The sequence below is a fragment of the Phasianus colchicus genome, chromosome 17 (assembly GCF_987193195.1).
Source record: "Phasianus colchicus chromosome 17, bPhaCol1.hap1.1, whole genome shotgun sequence".
NCBI classification, from domain to species: Eukaryota; Metazoa; Chordata; class Aves; order Galliformes; family Phasianidae; genus Phasianus; species Phasianus colchicus.
In genome coordinates, this window is record NC_143452.1 from 13,093,908 (window position 1) to 13,121,779 (window position 27,872).

The 27,872-nt window shown below is 41.7% G+C and overlaps 1 long non-coding RNA gene across 2 annotated transcripts in view; it reads left to right on the top strand.

The window, feature by feature from the left end:
* Positions 1-27,872, top strand: part of LOC149915648 (uncharacterized) — a 220,976-nt gene that overhangs the window by 20,304 nt on the left and 172,800 nt on the right. For both annotated transcript variants that reach the window (XR_016471971.1, XR_016471972.1), the window contains exon 2: positions 15,135-15,362. This is a non-coding gene — a long non-coding RNA (uncharacterized LOC149915648). The remainder of the gene's footprint in view (positions 1-15,134; positions 15,363-27,872) is intronic.

Sequence of the window (27,872 nt, forward strand, 5' to 3'; positions counted from 1 at the left end):
TATCTTCTTTTTCAACTCTTAAATTACGTGATGGGGGAGAGGATCTTGGCAGAGAAGGCAGAGTAAGGAAACCGACGGGGGCTTTATTCCCTGACTCTTGAAAACGTCAGATTGATCACTGAACGCTGTGCCTCTGCGTCCCGACCGAACTGCACCTCAGAATTACAGAGCAGAGCGTTAGGAGAATTAACTCATCAGTGCCTGCAAAGTGTGAATGCAAAATAATAATCACCCACTTACAACCCCTTGCTTGTATTTCCACCTCCATGCGGAAATGCCCTCAAACTAAGTAAAGGCGTGGAGCTGAGCGCTGAAACAGACCTGGACGGAGCGCAGGGCAGCCCAGCTCCTCGCCGTGCCCGCCGGGCCGCCGCTGCTCAGCTGGGGCAGCAGTCCGAGCTTCTGCCTGGCTTCTCCTTTGTTTGCTCAGCTCTTTGTTTGCAGAGCTCCCGTGTGCTCAATAGAACTTAGCTATAGCCTCGGTGTCTTGGAAAAAAAAAAAAAAAAAAAAAAAAAAAAAACCAACAAAAAAAACCCCACTATTTTGTCCTTTTTACGGCTGCTCTAAATATAACTATTGAAGCAAGACAATAGTCAGATAAAGAAATGCAGGCAGTGTAAGCAAAAGCCTCTTCAGCAGGTCTCAAGTCAGCCAGCCTTCCTTTCTTTTGTATGTTTTAGCTAACAGCCCATTGAATTAACAAAGAGAAAAAAGGGAACAAAGATTTAATGCTACTCGTCACCGCTCTTTAAAAGACATTAATACTAGTATAAAAGGTCTGATTTAAAGCAGCTGAAACAAGGATGTTCAGGTAAGCCTGCTGGTTTGCCTGAATGTCCCGTGAATAGCAAATGAGGAGTCGGGTGCTCAAGGCTGTGGGTCACCTGTCATCACGGCCTGTGTAACTCTCCGTTGCTTTAAAGGGTTTAAACTGGTTGAAATAACTCTTATAATTTTGCTTGTATCGTCTTCATGCACCGCCCCACTTTCGTTTGTAGCTGCACAGTGGAGCTGACCTCGGAACTGATCTGCCTGAAAATAACCTGACCAGAAGACGAAAAGAGGCTCTTTCCAGTTTCCTGGCGTTGCTTACCCTGCAGCCAGGCGGGCGGAGTGAAGGGGATCTGGAGGCAGAAGCAGCAGTCACTGGAGGAGTGCTTGAGCCACAGCTGTCACCGGAGAATTTCTGGTGGAACTACAACCTCGCAGAACAGTTTCAAGGCAGTCTCCCTTCCAGTGAGATTTGCAACAGAACAGGGGATAGAAACCTCATTTTTATATTCCCTTTTGCCATTGACATCACCATGTTGTGTCCAGTGGCTTGCGAGAAGACTTGCAAAGGCTTGAGAAGTACAGCAAGGATTAGGGGAAAAAATCTTACTGGCCTTTAAGTATTAGTAATTGGTGCATGTTAGCAAAATATTTTACATCACCTACTTGAATAAATAATGAAGGATGCAATTCTGCAAACCATTGCTCAGTGACAGTTTTTGGAGTACGATAAGGGAGAGGAAGGTTGAACCCAGGGTCTGAACTGCTGTCAAAATGCACAGGACCCCGGGAATGGCTAAATGCTGGTCTTGTTCCCCACTGAAGTGAGTGGGAACTGAGTTGGGCCTCTTCAGGGCAGCTCTAAAGACTCATGTGATGTGGAGAGACAGCAAACCTGAGTAACTACATATTTCCCCATGGAAATCATTGTGTAAGTGCATCTGATGCATATTACAGTGCAAATACAGGCTGCTGTAATTGCATTCAATAATTGATATTTTTAAACATGTAGTTATTGTCGTATCTGGCCCCTTGGAATCATTGGCCTACGTGGTTCAGTGTGAAGGCCGGGCAGTGCCTTTAAATTGTGATCTTGTACCAAGAGGGTAAGTCCTTCTTGCATGCTGGAGCCATGCAGGACCATGCTGCACAGTCATGCTGTAACACAGAACTAGATAACATTTGCCTTTAAATTTCCTTGCTATTTAAGAATCGACCTCAGGATTTTTTGAAGTGATAAGTAGGTGATAAAATAATAAGCAGAGTTGGCTTTGCATGCTGTCTGGCACATGCAGAACAGTATTTTGTCAGCAAGCACCTAAGCAGTGGTTGTATCTGAGGGAGACAAATTCTGAAGCATGCACAGAGCTGGTTCTGAGGGCCATGCGGCTGTAAAGGGGGATACAGACATACTGCCTGTGCCTCAGATTTATCATGCACAAAAGGGTTCATTTGAGACAGAGCCCTGTGTAGTAGGGATGTGGAAAAAAGGAAAGAAGATGCCATCAGCTTCCTCTATCTGCAGCAGTGTGGCAGTGCCTTACACTGCAACTGGCAAAGGAGGATATTAAAACAGCATGTCCTGCCATTGTGCACAGCAAAGGGCAACTCTGAATTTCTGTGCAGTGAATGCATTTGAATATCTAATTTGTGTTTCTGTGGCATTCAACTTATGTTCTGAATTATATTAGGAACAAGGGATTTAAGGAACTTAGTCCTTTTTGGTCGTTCTCAGTATTCCTTTTTCCTCCACCTCTTTACTGTTAAATAGATGGAAGCTTTCCTCCAAGTCAGTGCTCTTCTTGTAAATTGTGTGCAAGGTCTGAGTCTGGAGAGATGGGCTGCTTTGGAGCTGGTAGCTTTGCAGTGGGTCAAGGGGCACGAGGGAAACCCCTGGCAAATTGCTGACATGGGAGGACTCCCAGGGATTGTCCATCTGGCTTTGGAGCCCATATTTCTGCACCTGGCAGAACAAAGAACATGCTGTGGTTGAGACAGGAGGAAGAGAAGTAAATACAGTTGGCAAAACATCCAGCACATCAGGAAGAGCAACTCCATGCTGCGAGTGCTGTGCAAATGTTGGCACCGGCCTGGAAATCATAGAAGCATAACTGCTTCCATGGAGAACTCTGATGTTTTGCTTCATCCTAAGTTTGGCCCGTTATTTATATCCTCTGTCCCCCTTGCAGAAATGATCCATTGCTTTATGTGTCCCTCCCTTTGGATAATGCCATTTGATGTGTCTGGGATGGGCCTATAATTAGTATTGCTTCCTTTCTAAATCCTTGACCAGCTACATGAGGATGATTTAGCTTCCTCTCCTCTCACCTGATTTATCTGTTTCTGAATGGAGAACAGTTTCCCATTCGGAGCGCTGTTTTCCTGTGAACATTTTCCCAAAGTGCAGCCTGGTGTGTAAATGTTTTCTACTGGCTTGAAACCTGCTGGTAACAGAATCCAATCTGAAGTATTCTTGGCTGATCATTAATTCATCTGCTTGCAATTCATTCATCTTTATTTCACCATTTACTTAATGAGGATAATAGGGAGCATCAAAATCTAAAGACTGATCATTTTTTAAAAGCAATCATCTGATGATATTTAATTAATAATAGTGACAACAATAACCTTAATTTTTCAGGTATTCCTGGGTATTCCCCCAAGAGAGTTGTATTTTAATTATACTTGCCACAAGGACAAATTAAATCTCCTGGATTTAGTTTGTGGCATTCACTTTGTAGGAGTAAGGAGAAAGCTATTTTCATGTAAAAATAATCTGAAACTTTTTTGGAAGCTCCTAGAAATGGCAGAGATGAAGAGAAGACAAATAGTGCTGATGATATTTGGTATGACATTGGTAATTCTCAGAGGGACCCCGCAGTGTAGTGTGCCAGTGTGGATGTTCTTAGCTTTTATGAAGGTGACAGACTTGACCTGTCATGTACTAGTTACACCCTGGACAGACTAGAAATGTCACAAACTGCTAGCAGTTCCTACTGAAGATATAAAAGCGTCTCTTTGGAAAGCTGTGCCACTTAGAAAGGTGGGAGCTTTCTACTTTTCTTAATTTTTTTTCTGTTCTTCTTAATTTGTTTACCCTCTTCCCATATGACTGTACATACGGTCCAGAAATTTTCTGGAGAAGAAAAAAGCAATTTTAACAAGCTTAAAAATGCCAGATTAAATAAACCAATAATGGCAGAGACCATGTTGTGTTTCATTACTATTTCGAAGGCTTTGTGAGATCCAATCCATCGCTGAGTGGGACTGAGAGCTGGAGAGGAACTTCTTAGACATAAAGGAGGTGCAGACACTAGGAAGGTGTGTGTAATTCTGGGTGAATATTTTCTGTAAGAGATCTTCAGTTATTAGAATGGCACTGTGCAGCAGGCTTCTCCAGCTTAAACTCAGCTGATGTACAACTGGAAGGAGTTACCAGGAAGATATTTATGCGTTTGTCTCACCCTAGATAAAGCTACATCTTCCAGAGATAAATGCATCAGATGCAGGATATGGGTCCAAACTAGGCCTCCTGCACGTGGCTCAGTTCTGCCCTACAGAGCCTTGCCCAGTTTGATGAGCACAGCCATGTGTTTTGCTTCGTTCCCATTTACATGTCAGGTTCTGCTGCAGCTTGCATTTCCACAGCAGTTGGAGGCAAATTTTGTTCTGGAAGTTAACAGCATACCACTGGGCTGCACTGATGCTTTGCAATTGGCTTGGAATGGACACCAGATATGATAATCAAAGGGCTGCCTGTCAAGACAACAGTATTTGGTAAAACACTGTGTTATCAGACTGTATGGTGGTTGAGATGTTTTTAATTATCCTTTCCTAGCTCTTGTTATGGAAGAATCTAAGATTAATGGTGAGAATGAGAGCAAAATAAATGGTTTTATGTATGGGGAATCTTGTATCAAAACTCTGTTTCAAGAAACTGAGAAGTAAAACAAAGGAGCACCTGCAGACAGTTTGTATTCATTCCTTAATTTCAGCTTGAAGAAGAACTTCAGGAAGTCTCTAGGTTCTTAATATTTGGTTTATTATTTCAGGTAGCTGTTTGTTTTCAGAGGAAATTCAGCTCTGAGAAAACACAGAATGTGGTTTGCCCTTAATTGTCTTAGTCCACATCTGAAGTGTTCCCGTGATACACACGGCAAACCCATGAATCGTGTGTTTGTTGTAGGCTGCTGTGCAGTGTAAGATGTTACTGTGTTCAGACACAGCGGTGAAGCGCTGCTCGAGTCAGCTGGCACAGCTGTGAGCAGAGCGTGCCCTGCTCTGCCGCGGCTGTGTGTGAGCCCAGGCTGATAGCTGCCTTGTTCCTTGTGTGTACAGCTGACTGTGGTAGCACTGGCGGTAAGCTGTTAGACTCACTCTCAGAAAGTCTTAGTCAAGCTGGTTGCAATCCAAAAGCCAAATACCTTGGATCAGACCCTTCTAGAGTTGACTTTGATACTTCAGTTTATCACAGTAAGGCTGCAGCATTTAAAGACATCACCTCCAGTCTTCAAAGTCCTCAAGTGCTGCACTGGAGGCAAGCTTTGGTAACTGAGGTTTGACATATTGGCTGGTTGTAGACGTATGCATTTATTAAAATATAGTTAAGTTTCCCCCCCACTTGTTTTTATTTCCAGGGAGCTTTTCACCAGCTTGTTAGATCCCATTTTTGCCAGGCTATCCAGCCAGCTCCAGCAATATACCAAATCTTCAGCAGTAATTAATCTAGTTTATTTCTTGAAATAAAAGCTGCCATTTCAGACTAGCACCAATCTAAAATCTGTGGCTGCTGGACCCTCCTGCTGTGTCATTTTGTAGTTGCAAGACTCCAACCTCCATTAAACCGTGTCCTTTTTTTCATCTGCAGCCTAAGTAGTTCTCAGCCAATTCTTACAGCTTTTCTTGCGTGAGTCCAAAGTGAAGGTAGCTGTTTCTGGCTGCCATTTCTAGGAAGAAAGAGTGCAACTGCATGTGTGGAGACGGAAATGCCTTCACCAAGTCGTAATGGACATATCAACGTTAAAAAGATTAAGGAAAGCTTAAGAGAGGCCCAGACAGGAGGGTTTTGAGGAGGACCTGCTTACCCTGAGTCCTGCAGTGCTGGGCGACCTTAGAGGAGAGAGGGGATTCCTGAAGAGAACAGTTGCCAGACTGCCTTAGCAAGGAGCTGAAACTGCTTGGGAGTGGGGTAGGGATTTTCCCAGAATCGGCTATGGTTCAGGAGTGCTTCTGTCTGTCTTGTAGTTTGTGGAGGATTTAAGAGCTACCTGAAGATTAGGCATTAAAAAGTGTTTGCTGACAACTCTGCTGCTTAAGGAATATCCTATTTGAAAAGGATGCCAAATGAAATTATTCTAACTCATTTTCATGAAGATACCAAGAGATCTCTACCTTCTCATGTGTAGTGATTTGTCGTGTGAAGTAACCACAGACAGAGTTGTTCTGCCTTGCTCTCAGCCTGTCTCATACCACTTCCAATGAAGTCACCCAAAGCCTCTGTAGCATCAGCAGTGAGCAGCAGAAGGCAGAACAGGCAGCTCTGGGTGTTTTCTTAAGAACTGGGCTGGTTCATGAGGCTTCTTCTGAGTCCAGTACTTTGAGTGAAGAATGCAGTAAAACATGCCCTGTGAAAATGAGTGTGTGATGACTATTAAAACTGTGAGGTGCTGTAGGACCTGTACGATTTTTTGTAAATATTCACACAAAAAATTTTAGAAGGAGAATAACCATAAAATATGCATTGGTAATGTTGGTCTCTGCTGCTTTGTAATACACAGCACATTAGAACTACAGGGAAGCTGTGCATAATCTTGACTTTCCCTTCTATTTTCTTTCCTTTTAAAATGAACATTCCTCGAGGAAGAGATCCTGCATCCTCTTAAAGGAAATGTAGAGCTAGTCATTAGTACTGGCTCAGCTTTTAGCACTTTGTTGTTGAAGGTACCTACTGGTCTCAAGAGGCATGGCGAGGTGTTTTCATTCTCTAATTTACAGGAGGGATGAAATGTGCAACCCACTTCACGTTTGGTAGTGGCGAATCTGCAGTTTGAGCCTTCAGTCCTTGCTCTGTCAAATTTCTTCTTGGGGAAGATACGCACGTAAAGATTTTTGGGATCGTAGTCCAACTGTCATCATTGTCTTGAGCAGGTAGCCTTGATTTCTTTCTGGATAAATCATTTATGTTTTAAATGCCTAATTAACTTAGAGATAATGAGGAGTTGAAAAATCATTGGTTATTATGAACATGTCAAGGTTGCTTATTTATTTTTTCTTCCTGAATTCCACATGTGACAAGCAGCGTCACGACATGTCAGGTCAGGCTGCATCAATCACGTCTTCTTACGTTACATCAGGTGTGCAGGATGGTGGAAACCACTCACGGGTCAGGCAGGAGGCTGAAGAACAATTCTTTTACAGCTTGAATGGGGGAAAGAAGGTTGGGGAAAGGGAGGAAACTTGGGTAAAGCACAGGATTTCTTTTCCTGAACAGATGGCCAACCCACCCACCATCAGGTGAAGTCAGATAGGGCTGCGTATGGAAGGCAGGGGATACAAACTTCATCAGATGGGTTGTTAATTTCATAATGCTATGAGAACCTAAGATGCAAAAATTACCAGTCTTGGGAACAAAAGACTTTCAATTCAGCGTTGGAGAATTTCTCCAGTTTGTTTGTTTGTTTGTTTTGTTCCCCAGGCTGTGGATTTGGGGCAGTAGGTAATGGTAGCTCCTGCTGAGGTCTGACTCCTGTGGCTGTCTAGAAGCATGGAAGATCGTTTTAACGTCAGCCCTCCTTGGCCAGCATTAGAGATGGCTGGTGCTTCTTTAAGCTCAATGTTTTCACAACAGATTCAGATGTGGAGTTCGACCTTTTAACTTTTCACAAAATAAAACCAAGTTGATTTTTAGTCCAATAATCCAAGCATATTTCACCCTTCTTTGTTTTCTTTTTGAACTTGTTTTAAACAGGATATTTGGTGTGGATTCTTCTTGTTGCTGTTTTGGGTTTTGTTGTTGTTTTTTTTTTTTTTATAAGTGTTTATTTAGTGCTTCCAATGCAAAGATTTCTAGAAAGTGATCCTTCCTTGTAAAGCTCTTCTCAGGTGTCTGTCAAGACAGTACAGCAACAAGTTCTTCACACAAGCAAATTTTCAGGTAGGAAGCCTAAAAGCTTTAGCAGTGCTCAAGATTGAAATTCTTATTTCACATCTCTTCTTACAGTATACAATAGTACTTTTCCCATTGCTGCTGGTAGTGGTCATAGCAGTAACAGGAGGCTTCAGCTTCTTGCGCAGATTCTGCAGCACACTCAGGATATCTCAAATCTGGCCAGGAATAAACTCTGATAATAGAGTCAGCTTAGCAGTATGTATACCCAAACATTCTGCAGTGTTAGCTGGCACTGATCTGACTGTTGAATCGTCTTTGCAAAAAGATCTGTCTGAAAACAGAGTTGTGCAGAGATGGGGTCATCCCTGAGTTTTCTTAGCAGAAATGAAAACTGACTCCAACTTTCAACTCTGATTAGAATTGAACTACAGGAATAAAAGCAGAGCAGGTTAGTTGTGATTGGCAAATGCCTGGCTAGTATTCTTACCCGTATTTTCACTGTCCATATGTTATCTTGTGGAATGTCATGTAATTCATAGTAAGGTATCCTTAAAATTAGTGATATTAAAAACGTATCTGGTCATCTCTGTATGGAAAGTTCTCATTTTGCTCTCAAGAATAAAATCTGTCCCTCAGAGTAAATAACCATTGCAACATACTGACATAACGTGGCAATCTGAGAGAACTGCTGTGATTAAATGGCTTGGTGAAGAGCAACCGATCAAGGAATGTCTGTGCTACAATATTCTTAACATGAGGACGCAGTAGGATTACAAATGTACTGTAATGAGATGTTCTAGAAGTATTGTCCATAGCCTCGTTGGTCATGATATGAAGATGATTATCTCAGATTTGAGACATGGCAAAGTAGATGGGAGTCACTATGGGGAGGTTTTGAGAGATCCATTACTCTATATGGAGATGTACTCGTGTTTGAAAGTTCTGAGTGTGTTGAGTATCCCAGAGTAACTTTGAGGGTCTCAGAATAATTCTAGGATTAATTTATTCTCAACCTCTTCATTAAACCGACTTTAGATGTTAAAGTTTGAATGAATTAAAATAGCATATGTATCTAGACTTTTTCCTTTCCTGAAGGTATTAGCATTGCAGACAAGTTTAGATGTTAGATCTTGGCTTGCTAACAGGAGGCTCAAAGATACTGCAATCTGGCCTCAGTATAATGAGCCCCTTTGTTATATTTAAATACGATCATACTATCCTATATACAGCGAAGAATTGGGATGTTTTATATTAACAATGCACCAGCACTAAAACCTCAGACAACTCTAAAAAGGCACTAATTATTATTATTAGTGTTTTACACTAACAATAAATGTCAAATGGAACCCTGCAAACAAATAACTACCTGTCACTAAGTGAATGAAAAGCAATCTTAGTAAAGTGAATTAAAACCCAAACAACAGAAAGCTCAACAGGCAAGCACTGCTGGGGTGGCTTAGCTGGGTGGTTGATGCAGGATGTTCCAAGAAGAGCAGGATGTCCTTGGTTGTGACAGTCCCAATAGTCCTGTCTGTTCATTGACATGTGGGGCACCTGGTCAGTGGGAGGTATATGAGCTGATATCAGCTGAAGTGCCTCAGCTGTAGGAGACACTTAGTCATATAAATGGAAATTGGATAATAGTGAGGATTTAGCTGCTTTATTTGCTGTATTGGGTGCAGTGTTTGAGAGTTTTATCGGTGGACGATTTAAAGTTGGACAGCAGAGGATGTGTTTGTTTGGGTGACATTTCTCTTACATTTTTCAGAGTAATGTGCATCTCCCAAAGACTTATTTTTATAAATTGTACATTTTATTTTTCAATCTTCATGTATCTTTGATATCTGATTGACATTTTCAGGACACTCTAATCCTTTCTACTGAAGGAAGCTCTCACAGTGGCAGCTCTGGCAATCAGCTTCAGAGCGCTCTCGATCTGTTTTTATGATGGCAATGAGGTGTATGACTGAAGAGCTGAAAGGAATTGAGATCTGGTGGGTGGCAGGGCAGCCTTTCATAGTGACAGCATTTGCTTCTCACATAGACCTGCCTATAAAATTCACATTTTTGGACCGAGTCTGCCCTCACACTGATTTGAGTCTAATAGTTCACTAGCCTCAGCTGAGTGTATAAAGAAGGAATGAATGAGTTGAAAATTGGCCCCAAGGCCTTAATTCAGACCACACAGTGTCACAGACAGCAGTGGAATTTTGTGCACACTTAATACAGGTGATCTAAATGTCTTTTCCCCCAGTGTGAAAACAGGGGGGTGTTCAGATGGCAATGGCTCTCAGAACCGGATCTCTTATGGAATCTCATGACTCTACTTTGGGGTAGACCAGAATGAAGTGTGTGAGAAGGAAGGAGATGGATGTGAAACCAGCAGTCTGTGCACTTGGTAGATTGTCCTGTGCTGTGGATGACATCTAAAGCAGTTTAGCTACTTCTGTGAGATTTTCTGCCTCAATGTTTCCTTTTGGTTTTAAAAAGTAAACAAAAACAGAATATCCCAGTCTTCCAGCTGTCCTTAAATGATGTGGAATACCAAGGGAAAACCATAAAACCATGACACTCAGCGTTATCAGGAGCTGCTATTTGTCCGTTCACTTACCCATAAAAAGTGCAATACTCAACAAAGATGTCTGTCCTTAAGCACCTCACCTCTCCCTACATTCATCCTTTTTTCCTTCTCAGCTCTGCCTGCTGGAAATAAACATTAAAAAACTCCATTCACAATGGGTTCATGACTGCAGTGATCTGTGCTGTGATTTATCTTTAATACTTGCCAAATAATTCTTGGTAGGTCTGTCTCCTCTGGGGATGAGTGATGGAGAGGCATCTGCAGTTCGTCCAAGAACCAGTGTGGGTTGGTGCATTCAAATTTAGAAAGAAAAAATTCTAAAGTTCTCTCATTTGCGTTCACCCTTTAATGAGTAAATGAATTGCATTGTGGTTTCCTTAGCATTATTTTGAGCTCCACGTCAAGACAAATGGTCAGACACAAAATTGTGGGCTTTCCTGTAGTGATTCAGGCAATTCTTGATAGTTTATTTTCCCCCAAGCTTACCCACGCACTGCATGCTTGGAATGAAGAGCCTCTTACCTGAATGTCTGATAGGACCCATTTCTCATGCTAGTCAGATCCCTTTATTACAGTATGACTTGTTAACACTTTTTTTCTGTAAAGGGAAGTCACAATGAGGAAAAAAATGAGTTGTACACTGTTAAATTAACCAGAAAAGTTCAGTTAAACTCAGAACTTGATCATCTAAAGAATTTCTGAAAGTCTACATCTCTGTAGAACTCAGCTGCTGTGATATGAGCTTCCTCATGAATGCTGGTGAAGGTCTTCTAATGTTGGGTTTTGTTTCCAGATTTTGATAACGGGTGGAAGTTGGGTTGGATGTTTGTTCAAAAACCGAAATTTTAACTTAAAACCGGATATCTAGAATGGAATTGCTTTAAGTTTAATGAAGACAAGGTTATTGCATAGTTAATGCCTATTGCAGAGGACATGAGACAGTTCTGGGTGCCTCCCCATTCATACAGATTGATTTCTGGAGAGACCTATTGCATAAGACTCAGTTTGTCTCACCTGAAGGCAAAGTTGAAGCAAGAGGGAATTTGTGTGACAACAAGAAATAAGTAGGTAAAGATAAACCTACTTTAAATTAGCTGAAGATTGCATGGAAAGAGATCATTGCAGTGGGGGAAGAACTCTTGTATATCTGTTGAGGTAACGAACTCTATTCACAAAAGGAAAAATCATCTCTCAGCAGAAGGAAGCTGAGCCTGTCCCTCCTAAGCAGTACAAGGGGGAAGTGGTGCATGCCCAAGCCTCCAAAAAGGAGGAGAGCAGCTCTGCTGGACTCTGGTGAAGTGTCTGAGGAAGAGGTGTCCAGAGCAGATACTTGATGTGGGGTTTTGAACAGAAATGCTGTCTGAGAACAAAACTAATTAGCTGTCCATATGCAGCTTGAGGAACAACTAATCACAATTCAGAATGCAAGTACACTTTCATCCTTTCATCTCAGTCCACTTCTCTGAAGCAGAGGTTTGTGCAGTGACAGGTCAGTAGCAGAATGCATATAAACACTTGAAAAGCAAAGTTAATGGCTCACATTGCACCAAAAGTGCAGTGCTCCCATTAAACAGCTAGATCCAGTTCTTGGAAACCTCCCTGGCAGCAGACTGAGGGAAGCAAAGCTTGGAGATAAGCTCGTGCAGAGGATTGCTTTTTAACAGAGAACTCTTTCAAAATTTCCCACCAGGCGTCAGCAGCTCTTTAAACCATGCTGTCTATTTTGAGTTTTATTTAGATTAACAAATTCCACACCCTCGCATACAAAAGCAGAATAGAGTGAAAACACAAGCTGCCCTAACAGAGCAATATCCAACAAACATTATGCTACTCAGAAATATTTGCTGTACAATCCTCCCCACAAAAGGGACTTGTTCAGCCAAAAGATGTCAGATAGCATCTTGCTGAAAGCAATGGTGCCAGTGGAGCTTGCTTCCAAGTTCATACAGCTGATTTTTTTTCTCTCCATTTGCTTTATGCTAGGAATATCAGCCTTTTATTTCTCTGAAGCTCTGAACATAGGTAATGAGGTAGATGCACTTGAGACAGGGCTGTATCTGCTGAGGAAGTGGACTCCTGTGAAAATGGAAGATGATGTCGTGTGCAGCAGAACCTGCTGCTTTCTATTTAACAGATACATTCTATTCGATGAGGTTGGCTTGTGAATGCATATTGCTGCCCTTAGTCATTTGTACTCCATTAGACCTCCAGGAGCTAATAGAATTTTTAGAAGTATGCTGTGTGGCAGTGTTCCATTTCTAAGTGAGACCCAGGCTATTTATGGAGTGAAACCCCAATGATTTTTGAGTGACCCAGCTTCAATCTGACACGTGAATGTGGCAGTAAAGGCATGCAGGTGTCGTGTAGGACTTACTGCCTGAAAAGAAGGGGAAAACAGAACAGGGTGCTTTGCTGTGTGCAGAATATCTGTGGCAAAGCTGGGAACTTGTGTAAGGCAACCAAAGTTCCAGTCCAGTACCTCAGGAACTTAACACTAAATTAAATGAGTGCTGAAATACCCTGTTACTGGTATTGTGGTGCTTCAGTCTCTATTCTCTTCACACCTCCTAAATCTTTCCTATTTGCATGTTAAGGTCTGTGCCTTTTTCATGGTGGATGCTCTGTCTCCTCCTGTTCCCAGCTTCTGTCGATATCCCCACAACCTGGACTAAGGTGGTTCTGTCTTTAGCACAGGTAGCTTTTTTCTTGGTTTAAATGTCACTGTGTCAGGAGAATCTGTTACCAGGGCCATCAGTTTTGATTTGTATATCAGCAGTGTTGTGTCAGTAGCCAGAGGGTACGGAACAGGGTTTTCCCGTAAGCTTTTATTGCTGGTGTTACTAGAAAATTGTTTCAAATTAGCTTCAATCTCATAAAAGTACAGCATATAATGTTATGTCCTGCTTGTAAGCAAAGAGATAGCTTTCAGTGAGCAGCATTGGATGGTTTGGTTGTTCAGAGTTTCAGTGGAGCTCTGATTCCCGAATGCTTTACCTCACTGTATCAAGGCCATGGCAGGTGGATGGGAGGGGAGCATGTTTGGGGCAGTACTGAACTTGGCTGCCTGTATCTGTCTGTATCTGTCTGTCTTGTCCTTGAAAATGAAGCTGCTCAATACTACCTTTATAAAAATAAACAAGTAAGTCTATGGGACAGTTCCTGGAGACTAGGTAATGCGTGAAACTCAGATTTGTAACCGGAGACAAGCAACTCAACTTAATTAGTGTTCAATCTAAAGATTTATTTTAGCTCGTTACAGATACTCAAGCTGTTTGCAAGTTGCGGGGAGCAGATTTGGTTAGAATATAGCATTACTTTCCTTGGCATTTCTGAAGCCAGTGAAGGATTTTGTTCTTTTTAAATATCAATGAATGTTTCTAGAATGTTATAAGATACTTGTGACTCAGAATTTTAGTGTAACTTTTAATGGGATGCATTTTCAAAATCTTTATCCGAAAACTGAAGGCACTTTTTAAAGGGTAAAGGAGACAAGTGTCTATCAAGAGGAAGTTAGAAGCTGGTGTTTTTATATCATGCTCTAGGATGTGCAACATGTCATGCATGAGGATTAACAGTTGCACAAAGCAAGTATGCAAGTTTTACTGGAACAGTTGCACTTTATCACCACTTTGCATCAATTTAAATGACTACAGAAGATAGAGGGCAAATGGAGAGAGTATATTCAACATAAAGGCTCTAGAGAGCAGAAGGAAGCTGAATAATCTTCTGCTATCTTACAGCTTCATATTAGTAGTTCTCTTATCACACGCACTTACAATCCATACCCTGCATATTTCAACTGCAGCTCAGCTGAGCTCTCTAAATGCCACATCCAGGAAAGCCAACTTGCTGGTGTCCCTTTAAAATCAGCTTAAACCTGGCATTGTAATTTACACCACTGTTTGTCACTATTTAATTTTCTCTGAATCTCCCGTGAGTTATACCTGTTCACATCTGTTCTGAATGTATCCCTTTCAATTTATTTTTTATTGCTTTCAACGCATAAAAATGTGAACCAGTAACAAATTGTCCAGGTAATAAGTCCCATCCTCCAGCACGCTTGTAGCCAAGGATTTGATGACATTTCCATTATACAGGTGTAGGTAGGAAGGAAGGAAATGGCTTAATGCACTGACAACTAAAAGACTCAAAATGCAGAGAAAGTTAAAGGCAGAATAAAACCTAGGTAGGTGTTGGAAGAGACTAGAGAACTTTCTTAAGAGAATGGCAATAATACTTTCTAAACAAAAAACTGAAAAGACCTTCAGGGGAAAAAAAAAAGTCAGATTTAGAGCACTGTAGATAATAAGTCAGTGACTGCTTGAGAAGGTTGTGCGGGGAGGCTACGATGCTCCTGTTGAGTCCATAGGTTCACAGAGAGACGTCTCTGGAAGGTGTGTTTAGTGCAGGAAAGGAAAGGCAAGGGAACAACTGAGGTGTGCCCCAGGAAGAAAAGTAAAGTTTTGTGTTTTCAACAGGCAGCAGATAAGGAATCAGATCTTAAACTTTGGAAAAATTTGAGGGCAAAACTAAAGAACCTAAAAAAACTTCATCTCTGTTAAACTTCCTCGGGAAAGTGGGCTCACAATCATTTCAGCAACTTTGTTTTATGGGATCTGACAGGCCCTACAGAGCAGCAAGAATTTTGAGTCTCTCATGCCTTGTCTTTGCAGAACGGATCACCTCTAATGCCCGTCCCTTCTGTGTGCCTCAGCTCCCACCAAGGACTGCAGCACAGGACCACATCCAGCGTCGTGTCGGCAGTGGAACCGGCACATGAGAGCCCACCTGCATGACAGAGGACTTTCTGGAAAACAAGTTCAGCCTTGCTGTCTGCGCCTGGCACGTGAGAATGAAAACTGGCTTGTTTGGAGCAAAGGCCTCCCTGCAGTCACTGACAGGTACGCACTTTGTCCTTAAGGAATGAGATGGAAAACCCCAGCGCTGGATGGGTGGAAAAATGTGGTTATTGATAGGTGGGGTGAGTGGGATTTGGAGATGCAGAATCACTGTTGGAAAAGCACCTGGTGACTCTGCTTCAGCAGAGCACACTGGATTATTCATTCTGTGGGAAGGTGAAAGTCTTTGCTTTTGAAATTGTGCCTTAGTGAATAATCTGGAACATTATGAAAACAGTGAATTCATCTGTTCATGAATAGTGTGGATATTTTTGCTTTTGTGCCATACCCATCCACAGCAATATTTTTTGTATTAAATACTATGAATCCACTTCACCTGTCAGCACTATTCAAAACACAAAATGCTGCATGAATAGGAAGGATGTTCTGGGATCTCTCAGATGATTACTGTTGCTAGGAAAACCACTTCCTGATATCTTTGTGCTCGGTGTCTGTGTCTCTCTTTGTGTACAGCCTGCGGTGACAGGCAAATTCATATCAAGGCACAAGGAAGAAATAGGAAAAGTTTAGAATGTTTAAAGAACGCTGCTTAAAGTTAAAAGGCGGATGTCATTGCAAATAATAGTTAAGAGTTATGATTTCTTTCCTATGTGGGATTATTGGTATTAAATTGGAGAGGATTGCAGTGCTGGTTATGCTGTGACTGAACCTGATGCAGACTTGGGTTGCATTAAAGCTGAAAATTGCTAGGGCTTCCAAAATGCAGTTAATGTATTTTGTATTGTAATAACAAAGACACTTGGGCCGAAGGGTCACAGGCACTGGCTTCTGCTCCCTATTTTCTGCTCAAGAGGTTACTTGTTCTTTTCTTTTAATTAAGTTTGCAAGAGCTAAATGCTTACATTAGCCAGAGGGCTTATATATATATATAGGTTTGTAATTTTGGGTTTGTCTGTGTGAGCACAGAAATCATAGCATTTAATCTGCTGTGACTTAATGTGCAGAATGTTTACAAGTGTGAGATAATGAGAGAAACCAATATTCTGGAAGTCACAGTGTGAACAGAAACCCTGACTTGTTTTATTGAAGTCATTGAGGCTCTTATGCCCCATTCTAAGGACAGTAATGTTTTGACTGTTTGAAGCTCACCCTTTAAGTTGTGCTTTTATATTGTGGATTCTAAATTAGGGGACTGGTATTGATCTCATCTAAAGAAAGCAATGCAAGACAATTGGTGCCAGGCGGGAAAAAGAGGACTTTGCAGATTTCTGCTGCAAGCAGTTGCTTTACTATTACTATTGCTGCCTGAGTGGATTCCCACCCCACGAGGTGTGTGTGAGCATTGATGCTCTCTGCAGCGTCATCTGGGGACTGACTTGGAGCAAAGCTCAACTGTCTGAGTTGAGGTTAGTAAGGATTTAGGATGATATTTTTAAAGGAGTTGGGGTAACTGTAGATAACATCTGTAGCTGGAAAACACACTTAAACCTTTACATTTTTATACAAAGCCTTCTTTTCATCTGTTTGATACTTGCTGTCCCACTTGTCTTGATTTTGCTGTAATGAAATTAAAAATCTCATAGAAAAGAGGTTTATATCTAAACCAGATAGCTATAAGCAAACTTTTTCCACTGTTTTAAACCAGAACTCAGACATTATTATTAGCCAGAAAATTCTGGCTAATTGTGAGTGGATTTTATCTGCTTTGCCATTGCTTGGTGAGTTGCACATGCTGTTCTTAGCTCCTGCTGAGGCCAGTAAGCTGCATACAAGTTGGTAGATGAGCACTGTGGCTGAGCACTTGAAATCGTTCAGCTGAGTAATGGTTCTGTGCAGGCCATGGCTGATGATGTGTGAGCCCCTCTCAGCCCATCCATGGGAGGGACCAGGAGAGAGTTGGCCTTTTTCTGCCACACCTTTGTTTTTCTGTCTTCAGAAGCTTCTTGTGTAAAAGCCTGGTGTGCTGAGCAAAACAGCAGCCTCTGCTTGCTCTCACCCAGGTGTTGTCAGTAATTCTTCCCTTTTGATGGCAAATTTGCTGCTAAGCTGTGCTGAGCTTCAGTTCTACCAGCTGAATAGGAAGATGCAGCTGTACAGGATGGATCTGCTACTTGATGGATAGGTGAGTTTTTATCTCCTGCAGTAGGCTTGAACTAGTCTGAATTTCCTCCCAGAGTAAATCTCTAGTTCTGCTGCCTGCCCTAAGGAGAACAATGGCTCCCACTGGATGCTTTGTCCTATTTTTTCCACTCTCTAGCTACAACATCCTTTTAATAAACCAGCTCCCAGCCAAGCACTGTCTTTCTCCAACACATTCTAATTCTTTAAAATAGCAGAAAATTTATTCTGTTCTCTTGGGTCTTTAAGTCCACATTTTAAAATTCGAAGAGGGTAAGCAGAGTATCCTTTGCTGTGATACAGCCAAAAGAAAAATATCTTTTTAAAAGGATCTAGCTAAACAGTTTTAATGATTATAGAACACAGTGGCTATTAAAGGGAGAAGTTTGTGCGAAATGACTGTGGATGAAATGAAGATTTTCTGGCTTTCCATGTATTTCACTTCCCTTTTTTGAATTATTGATGTTATTTGCTTTACAGTTTAGTGGACTCCTTTGTTCAGTAGTATAGAAGGAACATGTTAAAACATAACTCCTGATTTATTTCTGGTCTTGTGAGGACGAGCAGGAAAAGGCCACACTGGCATTACAGCTGGCAAAGAAGGACAGGCGTGGGGCTGTATGGTCAGTGCCAGAGGCTGAAACTGGGCCTTGGATTTTTATGCCATAGCTCAATGGTTTTGTGGGTTTTTTTCTTTTTCTAAGACTTCTCTGCTTTCCTTCCTCAAAGCTTTTTGTTTTTCCTTTGTTCAATTTGACCATTCTTTTTCAGGGTGCCAGAAAAGAACTAAGATGCCATCAGATAATATAACTAGTTTCCTTGGGATGGTCTAATGATGCTGTGATGAAATGATTTTAGTAGACCCTTAGTGTCCTAGAATTTCACAGACGGAGTGACTGAATTCCTTCCCTTTTCTCCCCTGAGAGCTGGAGTCCCAAATTTTAAATCATTAGATGGTAAATTTACCCCCACCCACCTATTGCTTTTGCTCCCACTTTTCTTTTCTCTGCTAATGAGTCATGATATATAATTACCTTCTGTCTTTGCATTTAGTGAACATGCCAGTGCAGAAGGATTCAAGGAAAAAAAAAGAAAAAAACTTAAAAAAAAAAAAAAAAAAAAAAAAAAAAGCTTTAAAGAAGACAAGGAAATAAGTAAGCATTCGAGACTCCTTTGGCTCCCGCTTACCATTCTTGCTTTTGCCAAGTGTAATGAATATTGCTTTTTTTTTTTTTCCTATGGTATTCTGAAAGAGGATTAACTAAACTTAGTTATATTATTATATCCCTCTGAACTGTTGTGCATTCATGTAGGTTTTCAGCAGGCCATCCAGCTTTATGGGGCGCAGGAAGGAGGTGGAATGGAGATGGGCTGGTCTCAACCTGAAGCACCTTGTCTTCAAATCAATTACTCAGCCTTGCAATGTATGCTAGAATAAGCTGTGCAAAATAGAGCAGTGTGCTCACTTCACGTGTGAGAAGGGCTGCCTGTGGGCTGGGGCTCATCTTATCACGGCCCCTTTACAGTGGTGCCTTTACTTCTGGAAAGGCTAGACTGTTCTAGGCCCTCCGAACCTCAGCCTGCACTGGGGAAATGCACATCCAAGTCAAGGCACCTCAGAAGTGCCCTAAATGCCAGAGCCTTCCTCTTTTCTTTTTTCTTTTTTCCCCTTCTTTTTGCAGTATTTTTTGCTGCACGCGTCTGTGACAGCGAGGGAGGGAGATGTTTGGGGCTGCTTATTAAATAGTGGGAACCTTAAGTTCATTGTCATTTCAGGAATTTGTTTTTAAGGATTGTTTCTTCTTACTGACGTGGGGAAGAATGTAAAAGCCAGCTCTCAGCCACTGCATAATAAATGATTGAATAGCAGAAATTCAATAGGGCTTTTTCTGTGAATAAAATGGCAAAGAAAATAACCATTGCTTTGGGATAACTCGTCCATTCATGGATAGCTTCTCTTGGTAAATAAATATCTTGCCACCTGCAACTTTGTGCTGCTAAAGCTGTTGTGTAATTTGCAGTATTTTCTGATAGCTTCTGAAATGAGTTAAGGAGAATGTTGTTTAAAGTAAACAGAAAGAGAAAGAAAAGAAAAACTTACATCAAAGATATCAACATTTCTCCTCTCTGCATGTTTCCCCTGAATATGGAGTTGGCAAACTCTCAAATCACTTTATCATGTTTGAACTTGGAAAAATGTATGATAATACCAGCTGAGCTAATATTTAAAGAGCTCTTCACTTCAGAATTTTATTGTCTCTCTCATTGCTTCTCAAGTCTTCTGACAGACATGGAGTGCTGTGAACGGCGAAGGCAGCTGGAAGGGGAGGCAGAAAGTTGTTTGCACCTAAGCCTGGATCAGCCGGGTCTGAGATGTCCCCGTTCGGATCTCTCTGTTGCATTTATTGTGGTCATCTCAAGGACTGCTCGTATCCAAGTCTCCAGCATAGCTCCGTGCACACTTCCCTGCCAGCCCTCCGCCTGCCCAGGATCCTCTGCTGCCTGCAGGAATTTGGTTGCTGTGCTCAGGTACCAATAGTCACAGCCACAGGCCGGAGCTTGCAGCATCTGGTTAGGATGAAAAGATCTCCCTCACACAGATAAAATTGTAAATCCAAAGAGGATTATTTGTGGTGGTGGTTTTTTTTCCCTACCGTTCCATGACCCCATTTTTATAGTAGGCATTGTGGTGGTACCTTCACCTTGCTGTGAACCTCCCAGGGCTCAAGGAGGGCGCACTGAGAGATGGATGTGCAGCAGGTGAGCGGCTGTCAGCACATTGGTGACATTTTTTTTAGGCTGCTTTCTCACTGGCCTCTTATGTGAGCTGAATTGTTAAGAGCGAGAAATGGTGGGAAAGAATAATTATTAGAATCTTGGAGGTCCTTGAAGGCCTGAGACATTTAGGAGGTGCTTTGAAAATGCTCCAGGGCTTGCTTGCAATGTGCAATTGGAAGTGTTGCCTTGTGGCTTTGGATTCCTACCTACCTTTACCCTATTTGTCACCACATCAGACAATCAAATCAGGCTTTGGCAGATGATCTCTGGAGGCATTTCTCCAAAATACTTAAAGGTTAATATATCCTCATAATCAAATGGGCCAGAGAGATAAGGATATTTTGGCTTTTCTTCGTGCATGGGCTGACCCAGGGAAGTGTTGGGTATTGTCCCTCCTAGCACTTCAATTCATGAGTGCTTTGGCATGACTTTAGGATCCTTGACCCTTATCAGAACTGAGCTGTGGTTGATATTTCTAGATGTAAAGTTGATGTGTGCTTAACGGTTAGCTCAATTAACTGTAGGCAAGACTCTCTCTCTTCTCCTTGCAACTATTCTGTATCTTAATCCCAATTTGTGGGAGTGAAGCCTTAAGTATATAATTTCTTTCCTATTACATTATTTCTTCCAGTACAGGAGGTACCCAGTGTTTGTCACTTAGGAGTGTCATATCATTACATTGCATATTGCAGTGTAATGATGTGAAATGATTAAATGACAAAATGCCAGTTCACTGCCAAAAATTTAAACTAGCTTACTTTTATTTGCAGATGGGAAAGCTATTATTAATTTCTGTATGGGCTTTGCCAGATAAAATAACACAAGCAGACTGAAGAGAGTTGTATTCAAGGCTTTCCTTAATCTGAATACAAATAGTAGGAGTGTGATGTCCACCTCTAGTCCTCGCTTCAGAGCACGTGTGCGGTGCCACTGGTGTAGATTGCCATCCATTGGCCTGTTAGACAGTGACAGTAGACGTCAAAAGATCTGAGTGCCCTTTTTTGCAAGGGGAAAATACTCGGCTTTAAAGTATGTTTTCTGGGAACACGAGCTGGTTTTTTGTTCAATATTGTCTCTTGGTTTTAGTATTCAAAAATGTTTCCTGCTAAATTAAAGATAATCTAAGTATGGCACCAAAACTGAGTATGCCTCTGTTCTCAAAAAGGGGTGATGGGTCCAAAGGCAGGATGGGCAGTTGGAGCAGGTGTCTGGAATTGGAAAGTTCTGTATCCACAGTGAAAATGTTTTCTGCTGCAAAGCCAGGTAGACCTGAAGTATTCATGTGTCTGGCTCTCAGGTTTTGGGGGAGCTATTTGGCTGGTCTCTAGACAACATTACTCTGATATTCCTTCAGGTTTCATTCAAGGAAAGATTCCTTAGGCTGCAGTGGTGTTGGACAAGTGGCAGAATCTTCTGACTGCATGGTCGTTGGAGGAGAAATGCTCTTGCATTGGGTCATGCAGACCTGCTTTAGTCACAAAGGCACATCTTGGTTGCAAAGTTTCTGTTCTTCCTTTTTGCCTGAGGAAAAGATTACTGGGAAATGCGTTGGTTAAAGTTGACACAATGACATTGTTTGCATGCCTACAGCTACACATATGCTTGTGCTTTGCTGCACTGGGGCAACAAGTCATGTACAGTGCTTTTCATAACATAGATAAGATAATGCAGGCGCTTTATAAATTAAAACTTAACAAACACATAGAGCATTTTTGGCTGGTACCACACACTACAGGGTTAGTTATGTTTTACAGAGTTTTATTTTGCTTTGTTAGTATAATCTGTGCTTGGAGTAAAAGATGAAAAAACAGGCAAATGGTTTGTATTTATATTTTATTAGATTTTCTTCACACGTTGAAAGTCACTTGTCTGTTATAAAAAGTAAGGTAACAGAAACCATCCCAAAACAATAATGACTTTATGGGTTTATAAACAATAGTAGCATGTTTGCCAAGATGGCTAGTAACTGTTTGGACCTGTCTTTTTAGCCTGACATTTTTTCTAAGAAGAGAAAACACAAGAGACAAGTTTCCTCTCCTAGCACGTTGGCAGAAGTACAGAAACCCCATTCTTAATGTGATGGGACTCATAAATGGACAACTATTCAACTAATAAAACTGTCAAATGCACTCATTGTACATGTGGCTAAAAGGTTAGACATTTAAAGGGCATCACCACGCTAAATGTACTGCTTTATGTAAGGACTGACTTCCCATTAATTTATTTACCTAATCAATGAATTGCAGTGCTTATGATAGACTTGGGTTTTACTTGTTTTCACTAGCCTATGTATAGGAAAATAAGAAAAAGCCCTTACGTTTTTTATTAAGAAGGGAAAAAAACTATATTACCTTACACAGTAAATTGTTATACTCTGAGTCTTTTTTATGTCCCTTCTCAACAGTCCCCCAGCACATAAGATTTTCTCTAAAGCCCATATTCATTCCTAGACCTCGATCTCACTGATGTAATGGTGAAAGATTAAATCTTTAACACTGATGGATTCACAGATTCATAATGGAGACCTATAAATTGCACACGAAAACCACTGACACTGAGCCAGGACCAAGGAGTGCAGGTTTCCAAGTGTGCCCATGGACCCACGCCGTCCGGCCGTGACATCCCAGCACGGCGGGGCTGCGTGGATCTGCTGCTGCTGCTGCATTCTCATCTGGCCCGGTTTGTCACACGGCGTGGAAGTGCTTTGGTTTTTGATAGGGAGAAGTCGCTGCTAATTTCAGCAAAGTGATCCGGCACTGAGATGAGAATATGCCCCCTCGTCTGTCCTGGGATTTGCTTCTGATAAGTGTCTGCGTCTATCAGCTCACTTTCAATCATACAGGAATAGAAAGTGCTCAATAACTTAAAGAATCAAAGCATGAAGGATGAGCGAGAACCATTAATTCCTCTTGCCTCTTTTTGGTAGAAATGAATGACACTGACTTAAAGAAAATGGGCCATATCTGTCCTTGCCATAATTCTGCCAGTTCTAGTGGATGTACAGCAGAAATAAAGCAGATTCCCTGCCATTAAGGACTAAGCAGAAATAAATGGCTTAACCATTGTTAGCCTTGATTTCTTTCCCAATGCTGAAAACTGTGATGCTTTACAGCCTATTTCACTGCGAAACTCAAAAGGTCAAGAAATAAGTCTATTCCTATCATCGTTTGAATGTTGTGTCCAATGGAGTATTATGGTGAGGAAAAAAAATTAAAAAAGCAAAGTTTAAGAAAACAAATCCCTCTCCCAAACAGCTTAGTAAACAGTCTCTTATTCTGTACAATCCTACCATTATCCAGCAAGATATCTGCAATCATTTTCTTTTATAGTTAAATCACTTCTGTACAGCTGATGTCTACTGTGATCAAAGCAAAAAGATATTTTATATTGAAATAGTCTTTTTTTCCTCTTTCATTGTCTTTTAATTTCATTCCGTATTTCCATGTGACACACTTTAAAGGAAAAAAAAAAGTATTTTAAGAAAGGATTTGGTGACAGTCTGGTTAGTTAACTAACTGCATTATCTAGAGATCGGAAAAGGGTCATCTTAGTAAATGCATTTTTACATTCTCCATTTTGGCTGTAAAATGAGAGTAAAACTCATTTTTCCTGGAGCCTGTGTCAGCTGGGCAGTCCCTCACTTGCTTCTGAGGCTCTTAAAGCACTAGGGGGGCTGTGTTACACAGGAACCTACGCTGTGGGTGTTTACATCTTGCTGCTAGTTCAGGGCCTTAATAGACAGAAATTAAGTTTCTGTTTCATACAATGGTATGTCTGGCCATAGCAGGGGAAGGACCTTGATAATAAGCTTTATTAAGGGATGATGTTCCTACTTGTGTTCTGGTCCCGAGTTACTCTTCAGCCATTTTATTCTGATATGTTTCCAATATCACATAAGAGAGAGTTACATGGGAGACCTCAGCTGAAATCTTCTATGGCTGTGGGTCCCTGTGTCCTCCTTCTTCCTGTTAGAGCCGGCCTCACAACACAGGAGTGTGGGAGTCAGGCTGTCCCATACAACTGGAGGTGTCACCTTTCTGATTTCTTGGGTTTGAAATCGTGCAAAAGCAATGAGCTGTGGAGCACTTGTACACGTCATGTCTCCTGTTAGTTTTGTGCCCCTTCTGCCACATTGTGTGTTGGTCTGTGCACAGTACTGCACTTCTGTGGAGTTTTTGATTTATTAGTTTACCTTAGGAAAAGGTGACAAATGGGAGTCTATTCTTCCAAGCCAAACATGTTTAAAAAAAACAAACAAACATTTTTGTTATGATTCCTGTATATATATTTATACATATATATATATATATGTACATAGTTGCTGATGTTTTAATCCTTTTTTAAAAATATAGATGGGGGTCTGAGGTTAGCATCCCTAAAGCAGTGCTCAACTTAAAGTAATGCATTATATTTTGAACACTGTATGTTTGACAATACATTTCATGCCTCATTTCCTGCCAGTTGTGAGCTCTAGTAAATGCTCAAAGAGCAAATTCACATTTTTCATGTCAGAAAGCCCTATAGTTTGTTCCCTCTAGGATATCACTAGTTAAATAGATTTCTGTAAGGATGTATTCTGTTCACACTATAATCTGTTGTGACACTAAATCTTAATCCGTCTTCAAATTTCCATTGTTTTTTTATGAAAAGATTATTTCTAAAATATTTTATATATCACATTCATTTTCTTTGCTAAGAATTAATTGCATAAGCAGTGGGTATCTGACCACTATTAAGTCTTCTATCGTAACCCAAAATTAAGAATTTAATGTGGATTATTCATAACATCTATCCAGTTAATTCAAAGTAATTTTTCTTTGCACTAGGCAGAATTTACACTTCCTTGAAATGAGCTTACCTCCTCATGACATCTCAAAAGGAAGCCAACCTGGGTTATCCTGAACGTTTTGGAACACCCGTCTCACTGCTGTGCAGAAGACCCGAAGGTTTTGCTGTTTCATGGGACCCAATGGTTGATCTGCTCCTTCCTGGGCAGCACGGGGCTGGGTAGGGCAGGAAAATGAGTTATAAAGATATTTGGCCCCATGAATGGCAAGTGGATATGTGGCTCTGCTACTAACCTGGTAGGCAGAGAATTCTCTTCTTGTAGCGTTTTATACAAACTTGTCATACAAGCAAGTTACTGTGGAAGTCTGGAAGAGTGGAGAATAAGACCTCATATTTCAGGGTTCTGTCTTGTTATTTTAAATTAGCTCAGCAAGAAGCTGCCTGGAAGTTTTCTGGCAGTCATAATAAGCTTCTGTGAGAAAGACCTATGATGCTGGAACGGCTGGGTTTATTTCATGATCGCTTCTTATTATCACCATATCACTCAGGCTGGAGGGGACCTCGGGAGGCTCTGCTTGGAGTGCGGAGCGCTCAGGGCTCCTCCCAGCGGGGCTGTGAAAACCTCCAGGGACAGAGGTGCCTCGACCTCTTTATTAATGACATCGATGAGGGAATGGAGTGCACCCTCAGCAAGTTTGCTGATGACACCAAGCTGAGTGGTGCAGTCGATACGGTGGAGGAAATGGAGGCCATTCAGAGGGACCTTGACAGGCTGGAAAGCTGGGCTCGGGTGAACCTAATGAGGTTCAATAAGGCAAAGTGCAAGGTTTTGCACTTGGGCCGGAAGAACCCCAGGCACCTGTACAGGCTGGGGGGAGTTGTCCTTGAGAGCAGCTCGGCAGAGAAAGACCTAGGGGTCCTGATAGATGAGAAACTTAACATGAGCCAGCAGTGCGCTCTGGCAGCCCGGAAAGCAAATGGGATCCTGGGCTCCATCAGGAGAGGGGTGGTCAGCAGGGATAGGGAGGTGATTGTCCCTCTCTACTCTGCTCTTGTGAGGCCCCATCTGGAGTACTGTGTTCAGGTGTGGAGCCCTCAGTACAAAAAAGACATGGAGATTTTGGAAAGGGTCCAGAGGAGGGCCACGAAGATGATCAGGGGGCTGGAGCACCTCCCCTATGAGGACAGGCTGAGGGAGTTGGGTTTGTTCAGCCTGGAGAAGAGAAGGTTGCGGGGCGACCTCATTGCAGCCTTTCAATATCTGAATTGAACTTACTCCCAGGAGGGGAGTAAACTCTTCATAAGGGCTGATAATAGCAGGACACGGGGAAATGGTTTTAAGTTAAAAGAGGGAAGATTTAGGTTGGATGTTAGGGGGAAGTTTTTTACTAGGAGGGTGGTTAGGTCCTGGAACAGGCTGCCCAGGGATGTTGTGGATGCCCCGTCCTTGGAGGTGTTCAAGACCAGGTTGGACGAGGCTCTGGGCAACCTGATGTAGTAAAGGTGTATGTTTGGTGGCCCTGCTAGGCAGGGGGGTTGGAACTACATGATCCTTGAGGTCCCCTCCAACCCAGGTCATTCTGTGATTCTGTGATTCTGTGATTCTGTGACCTCTCTGGACAGCCTGTTCCTGTGCTTAATTACGCTCAGAGGAAAGTGTTTTCCTTGTATCCATTCAGAAAACTCTCAGTTTCAGTCTGTTTTTCTTCTGTGTGCTTCGCTAAGGAGCCTGGCTCTGTCTTTCCTCCCAGTGTGCTGGAGGGCTGCTCTCCTGCACATCAATACTGGCGTAGAAATTCACCTGAATGTCATCTCCAGGCAAGTGATGTGTGCAAGGAGAGCAGCCAGAGGAGCAGGTCTGAAGGACAGGTGAGCAGAGCCCAAATGTAGCCAGGACTGGCTGTGCACATCGACTGGAACTGATGTCTGAGCCTAGAGGAGCCACGGACTACTGAAAAGTGCTGTATGTGTCCTTAAACCCCAGGACAGTGCTCGACAAGATGTGAGCATTACTAGATTAAGAAGCTATAACTCCTTGAAACTCTTCAGTGTGTGTGCCATACGAAACTGAACAAGAATTAAGTTTACTGGCAGAAGAGTACCATTGGTTTAAATGTTGGATCCCTGTAAATGTTTTGAAGGTGTGCCTTCAGACTGCCTGTTATTTCATGGGGTGTAGAACCCAGCTAACAAATCTATGGGAAATAGGCTGCAAAAAAATGGCTAAGTTCTCTTACAGTGAAGAAATAACCATAGCTGTAGCAGGATATAGAAGTCTTTGCTTAAAGCACATCGCTGATTTTTTTTTTTTTAAACACAAATATGAGCTAGGATAAAGCACATAGCTAAGCAGAAAAGGACCTCTTGGAGTCAGATATTTGTGAATAAAGTGTCGGCTCTAGAAAGGTAATACAAATGATATACAGTCGCTTTGTAGTCGTTGGCTCTTTAATTGAGCAGACTGATGTGTTGCTGGCATAATGGATCTTTGGAGCAGACTGAGAATGAGGTGCTGTTATTTTGTTTCTCAAAGCCACACATTTGAAGTGCAGGTGAATACAAACCATTTAAGAAATAATTGGTCTGACCTAGCACTGGAGTAGCCATTTTAGCAGCAGTAAAAGAGGTGTTACTCAGGTGACAGAAGACAATGAGACAGGGATATATAACAGTGTTTGCTTAGTCTAAAAAATAAAAACAAAGAATTCAGCCTAATGAAAAAGGGAGGGGGAAGAAAACCTACCGAAGTCATCCTACTTCTTTTGGATCTGCTCTTACAGCAGATTCTTCTGCTTCATTAGTCAAATTTCAATACCTTTCCATCGGAAAAGACTTTTTTGCATTTTTATTTTTTTAAATTCACTACTT